A 7,385-nucleotide genomic window follows, 5' to 3' on the forward strand; every position below is an offset into this window, starting at 1 on the left:
ATCTTTGTCTATTTACACCTTTTATTTAATAGAAATGTTTGGCTTCATCAAATAAGGCTTTATGGAAAACCAATCAGCTCCTTGTGCAATTTGTGTAGTGTAATATATGGAAGCAGGGCATGTAAAATGCATGAATTCATGACATCAGAGCATTCCAGAGAGCCACTCGAGTTTCCATCAGAAGCTAAAGCTGCACACATAGTTGTTTGGGTTGAGGCTCTGCCCTCAGGGACTTCCTGCTATTTGAAGAGGATGGGGTGGGGATGAGTGTGTTGAAAAAAGAAAACAGTGAGAAGATTTAGGAGCTCTGAGAAGTTTTCACAATCAGGCATTATACTCTAGATCTTTATGGGTCGATTTAATGATCATCAGCTGTAATGGATGCTTAAAGACTCTTGGCGGCGGATAGCTTTTTCAAATGCCAAATTCCGAGAGGGATAAAAATGCAACATAGCTATGGGGTGATTGTTTTGTGCCAAATAAACATTTCTATCTATTTGTGCCCCAACAGTGACCTAAATAAGCTGCTGCCTTTAACCATTTCTGACCATGAAGAAATAGAAGAAGAGGACTTTCCTGCATGCTTGTACAGAGTTCTCTTGAATGGCAGTGAAAGGAAGTTCCCTCTCTGTTCCTGTTACACAATGACTAAACCACAAAATGTAGTTTGTATGAGCATTGAGCATTCCAGTATCACCTTTAAAGAGCGGATGAATCGTATATCATGTTAATTCACATCCTGTTGTCTCAATATGATACAAAACATGTTTTTTCTGTCACCGGTCTCTTATTGTTTTGTCTTATTAAATTTCACTTTTGAGCCTTTCTATTATTACATTGCCTTCTTTAACTTCACGCAAACCCTCATTTTGTTTTATACAAATCAACAGGTCATTACCCCAAAACGTGGGCCAGCAATATGTGCATTAATTTTCCCACAGTTCAATCACATCCACATTGAGGTTAGGTCAATTGGAGACTCTTAATTGACTGTGGATGTGAATGATGTTTGTCTCTGTATGTCGGCCCTTGGATACGCTGCCAGGGTGATGTCAGCTGGGATTGGCTCCAGTCCCCCCGCAACCAGCGATATAGATAATGGATGGATGGTTTTCTGGCGTTCATGTGTTTCCCTCAGATGGTGACGTTCAACAGTTATGAATGTGGTGGGAACACTTAAAAAGCAGACGCCACTGAAATGCAATTCATTCTGTTATCATGGGAAAACTAGGGAACCAACACTTATTACCGATACTTCGATGGCGCATGAAAGTTAAAAAGATCTCATCCCTTTATATTGTACAAGCTGCATGCAAGACCTGGATTGTTGTTGCTGCAGGTGGGATCCATGTCTGATCTGCCCTATAGGGAAGAGAACAAGCTGGTTATACGGCTCTGCAGAGTAAAACAAGACGAAAAGTCGGTGAAGATTGGAACAAAGGTGAGAGGGTATATGAGGTTACAAGTAAAGTCCCTAGCTAACCTCACTTACCTCCGGCGCTCTCCATTACTCAAGCTCATGAAAATGTTATTAGCAGGAGACTGGAGGCTTCACATATAGACAGCAAGAGGAAACACAGACAAGGCTTTCACACTATCAGTAAAGCAACAGCGAGAGTAGCTAAAATCATACTTTTTGGTGCATTAGTGAACCTTCAAACACGTTTCCTGAGCGATATTCAGTGAACGGACATGGAGCAATTCATTCATTCATGGCAGCTCTTGGGATTATAAAGGGTGGTATATGAGATTATTAAAATGTTAACCAGGTGCCTAAATTAAACAATTTGTTTTTATAAAGCGATAAAATCAGTTTTATTTACTTGAAATAAAAGAGTGGCCTGGTGACGTGTAAACAGATTTTTTTTACATTCTCCTGTGTTTCCTCCGTAGAGCAGGTTTTTGTTCCACATTGGCTTCCTCATTTAAAACTTATTATAATAATGAATTTGAGGCATGAAATTGAGCATTCTGCTTTCACAAGATTGGTTGTGCCGATTTTTCTCTATCATTGAACTAAAGTAACCTATATGGGTATAAAACTGTTCAGAAAGTAGTGATAATTTGGTAATATGTTGTTGAATACTGATAGTAAGCTAATCCAACAAAGTAAACTTTAAACCAGACATCATATCGGACATATTTAATGCTGTAATGAGACTGAGGACAATTGCATTATGCTGAGGCTGAGTAGCACAATACAATGTTTACAATAAAGTTTGGAGAGTTGCCTGGCAGCAGAATGTAAACAATGAAAAAAGCTCAGTGGCGCTGCTCTTTATATCAGTGTTCAGGCCTGAAAGGACGATACTGTAGCTTTGTACACATATTACGCACATGCCCAGTACATGAGAGGAACAAAGGGCAAGCTCCACAATAAACCTTCCCTGCTACTGTTATGTATTTCCTCAAATACATTACAAAGTATTCAGAGAAGTTTCAAATAAAAATGTAAGAGAGAAATGTGACTAAAAGCCATCTTATCGTACAATCCCCTGTGAGGACAACTTTAAAAGCAAACACTGACATATTATGTAGCTCTATAATGTGTCATTTGAATATAAAATATCATATTTACATCCTATTAGATTTATATGATAGTTTTTTCATAATTCAGACTTCCTGAGTTATGTCTTCAGACGAAATTAACATGTATGCCAAGTTCAAAGAAGTTCCCTCAAAGTTATCCTGAGGTGTTCATGAGAATGGGACATACAGATGGACCACTCGAACAAACATGCTGCCATGATGGTTGCCAATGCAGAGGCATAAATACTGACGTCCAGGGTGATTGAAGATATATGTTGGACTGTTTATTAATTCGTCAGTAGGACTAAGCAACAAATACAGAGCATATTTGCATTCTCATAGAAATGGGACGGGGTCAAGGAAAAAGCTACATATTTTTGGTGCTGATCTTTTTTATTTTGGTTAATCAATTTCCCTAACATTGCAAGAAAGGGCCCTTTTATTCAGTTCTCACAGAATTATGTATGGATCCTGATTTTAAAAACCAGATATAGAATATGGCGACTCCTGTTGTATTCCTTTTATTTTCTCTTTTAAAAGCTAGACAGACTGACTGGTGGACCTTGGTGGAGGTATACGCTCTGCCGAGTTCCATCCTGGGTAATGAGATATATATTAAAGAGTATTTCACATAAAACGGTTTCAAGAGTTTCAATTTGCTGCTTTGAGATTCATAAATTGCCTTGCCACATGTTTTATACATTAAGAGTACGAAGGCCACTTTAGAATAAACGAGTACGTCCAACACCGTGCTCCAGCAAGAATAAATGATGCATAATTGTGTGCTCTCTAATAGGTTCCAAGTGTTCTAATGCAGTATAATCCTCTTACTCACCTCGACAAAATGATATACACAGTTTTAGAGTGCACTGGACTGAAGGACGACGCTGCTGCACTCATCAGTGTGATCATATCCCAAGTTCTCTGGTACTGTAAATCAGACACAAGCCCCTTTTATGCATTCCTGTTGGAGGTGGGAATGTTATTGCGCCTCGCTGCTCTGTATATTGTCGTTCCACCTTGATACCAGCAGCAGAGTTTCTGGTAAAGGTTAAGGAGCCAAATTGATGTCTGTGTAAAAAGGAGAGCTAGCATCGTGGAACAGACATGCTGTTGGGTTTCACATTGTACCTCTGATTCCTGAACAGTTGCTTGCTATCCAAAAGCCTGCCATATGACAGCTTTATTGCAATTTTGTTCTCCTCTGTGTAAGAAAGTAAAGTCGGAATAATGAGGGTTCCTCTTGAAGGTTCCATAACATTCAGAGAACCCTATTATTACTGACACCGGTGGTCATTTTGTGAACTGCAGTTAGCATTGGGCACGATATGAATTACACAAGACGGAACTAACTGATATGTGAATGAATTAAGAACTTAAAGTTACCAGTATTGTAGTTTAACAATAAACTAGATTTCAAACTATTGACAATATTTGACACTCCAGTAATAGCATGGCGCTAAATCTAAATGAGTAGATAGTGCTGGCTATTTGAGTCCCTAGTTTGACCAACATTATGGTTATGAGGTCCTTCCACAAACTGAATGCTCTGCCGATGTTGACCCGTGTTTTCCCCCGCTGTTCGTCATACTCCAGCTCGGCCAATCAGGGAATCTCTAGATAAAACCTTTGTTGTTTTTTTAGTTTACGTTGTGTTTGTGTTGGAGCTTTTGTTGTGCTAGAAGTTAGTTGTTTGGTGACGTAAGAATACAACACTGTTGGCCTTTGAAGGAGAAGAGGAGCTTCAGAGCTGTAGATTCATACAGTAGCCCTGCCAACCACTTCCATGTAACCTCTCGAACCCCTCCCTCTCTTTCTTCTCCACAGGAAGAGGCCACAGACCAACAGGAAATAGAAGCAGAAGCAGAACAATGTCCACTCTAGTTCTTTATTCAGGGCTTCACGTGATGATTTGCTCCTTGCGTTGTAGAAGAGAGTGGACAGTGTGGGACAATGACCTAGACTCTGTGTTACTACGTTGTATAAAACGAAATGTAAAATAAATATGTTACAATACCTTTACAATCCATTCACAGATTGGCATTAAAAAAGATTGTTACATAGAGTAACTTGGCCAGCAGTACAAACATTACAAACAACAATACTGTGAAGGGCTCACACGTCATTCCAAACATCCAGCCATAGCGTAACATCATGTGATTGTTAGACATTCAAAAAAAAGAATTTGCAGTGGTTGATCAATGCCTGGAGCTATTGAGTGATTCATTCGTTTTGGATAGCTGAGCAGGGCTGTCATGAACACTCCCACACCAGCACCTCAATTAAAGACCAGAGTTGTGAATGTCTTCTTTCTTTTTTCTTTGACACACACAGCTCACATCAGCTCTCTTTTATTGTGGCTACTTTACAGTCAAGAGTCAGGGGAAATGAATCTGCTGCTGCTGCCAAAGCAGTGTTACACGCCCCAGCCCTTCCCATCCAGACAGGAAGGTAAAGAGCTGTCACTAACAAGCTTCCTGGAGCTGTGAAAAAAATCTCTGCAACACTGATTGTGGCGATACCGCTTCTCAGGAATCTACAACACAGGGAGGAAGTGAGGAGGAACGGCTGTCTCTGATTTTAACAGATTGAGCTGTTAGTGCTGTGATTGCTGTTGTAAACTGTGAGGACTGAACTGGGAGCAACACTTTCTCAATCTAGAGTTATTTGCTGGTGGAGACTGTTTTTATTAGTTCAGGGGAAGAGTGAGAACGAGTAGTACAATGTCCTAAAATAACCTCACTCTCTTATTTCTCTTGGAAATACCCGGCGTGTGTGTGTGTGTGTGTGTGTGTGTGTGTGTGTGTATCTGTGAGTGTGTGTAAGCCAGTTTTGCAAACTTTACATCTATGCATGTCCATGCCTGTTTGAATGACTACGCATGCAAAATAAAACAGCATCTATATAATGGGAGATCTTCAGCAATTGCGTACCTGTTGGATATCGGTTTCTTCCTGTAATGGCTGATTCTGTGTGGCATATTAATTGTGCATCTTTATTCTTTTTGCCATAGCATTTAAATGAAGCATCATTTTTTCCGCTGTATGTGATTCTAGTTTTGTATAATTTTATTTGCTGACTTTTAAAAGACATTTGAATAATTAGCTTCTTGTCTCGTTTCACATTCTTTGTTTTGATGTCCTCTTGGTGAAACACTTCGTTATTACTGTTTTGAAAGGTGCTATATAAATAAAGTTATAATACTTTTATAATGAAACAACCTGTGTGAAGTGATTTAATGGTATCAGTGCAGTGCCCGTCCTAAACATGTCTGTTTGCTTGGCCTGTGTTAATGAGCTACTTCAGAATCATTTCTTGTCATTAGTGAGTCCTCCTCAAACTGTTCTATAATATACTGTATATTTGTATTGTTTGTGTGCTGGAAGCTGTGTGCAGAGTTTTTTTATTCACAGTCTATGGTGCAGAGTATTTAATTTTTTCCCGTATTGGTTTTATATGTAAGTTTGAATGATTGACTTAGCTGCTGTTAATTTTTTACAACAAGTCAGACATTTAATTTAATGGTATAAATAATTGTTAACACTGTGAAAACATTAAATGCGTCATTCATGCCAGGCCTTGTTTGTGGAAAGCAGTGAGTTTAATTATAATAAAGATAATTTTCCTGTGTTAATAACATTGATTTATAAAAGACAGAATATTTTTTTTTTAAAGTGCTATTATAGTGCTAAACAAACACAGGGAATAGAGAACAAATTTCCTTTCACTGTTTCATAAAAGGTGGTGGTTCAATTGCCTTTCTGTTCCCCCCCCCCCCCCCTTTAGTACCCTGAGCAGAGTGCTGAATCAGACCTCTCTCCCTTTCCTCTAACGTTGACCCATCGACTCCTTTTGGCCCGGTGAACTTCTCTACATGTTCCACTGGTGATCTTTGCTTTCATTTCGGTTGATATATCACATATCACACCAATCCATACACATTGTGCCACCGCCTTCAGTGGAGAGGGACACTGATGTCATAGTGGGCTCAGGAGGATATTTGCAGTGATTACTAAGGGTTAGGGACCCTCTTTCTTTTCATTACACAGCTAAAACACAGGCTCTGTCAGTTAAAGGTTCTCTCCAGTCGTGCGTGGTTTGATGTTTAAGTGAAAGTGAGAAGTGAGAGGATAATATTTAATATAGCTTCCTATCATGTCTCGAGTCAATATCGGACAGTTGGGACATAAAACAGCTGCCACACAGGCAGAAATCAGAAGGTTTGACTGTTTGGCCAGACTGTAAAACCACAGCACGACAGTGCTTGTACCTTGCTGGAGGTGGCCATTAATTCACATTTTCTGCCACCACTGTTGGTTTTCCAATCAGCCGGTGACAGCGGTTGGTAGATTAGCTTTGATTTATAGCCCAGCCTGTCCCTCTTACCTGCTCCAATAAAGATCCCCACTCTGACCAAGACCACAACAACAACCCATCACTCACATTAAGAGGGTCCTACTCACAATCCATAATAGAAGCCACCTTTTTTCCAACAAAATTGTCCTTCGCCATGAAACCCAATCCTTAAAAGAGCAGTTAACCCAATTCTCTCTGGTTTAAAGCCATATATAACGCAGCTTGAATGTTTAGATTTTTCAGAATCCACTGCTGGGACTCCTGTCTCCAAATAAAGTGGAGGTTAATGGAATATTGTTTGGTTGCTCTCTACTTCCATTACCACTGCTAAAAGTGCAAAAAAAATACATATATTTTTTACTTATTTGTTCATTTATCTATTCATTTATGTATTTATTTGTTGCCTTGGGTAAATTTATTGTATTATATGAAATGCTATTACTATATCTGATTACCCTCATGCAGTGACTAGGCTCTGTTCACAATATCCTGCGTTTAGG

This window comes from Pleuronectes platessa, chromosome 14 (assembly GCF_947347685.1).
Source record: "Pleuronectes platessa chromosome 14, fPlePla1.1, whole genome shotgun sequence".
In the NCBI taxonomy this organism is placed as follows: Eukaryota; Metazoa; Chordata; class Actinopteri; order Pleuronectiformes; family Pleuronectidae; genus Pleuronectes; species Pleuronectes platessa.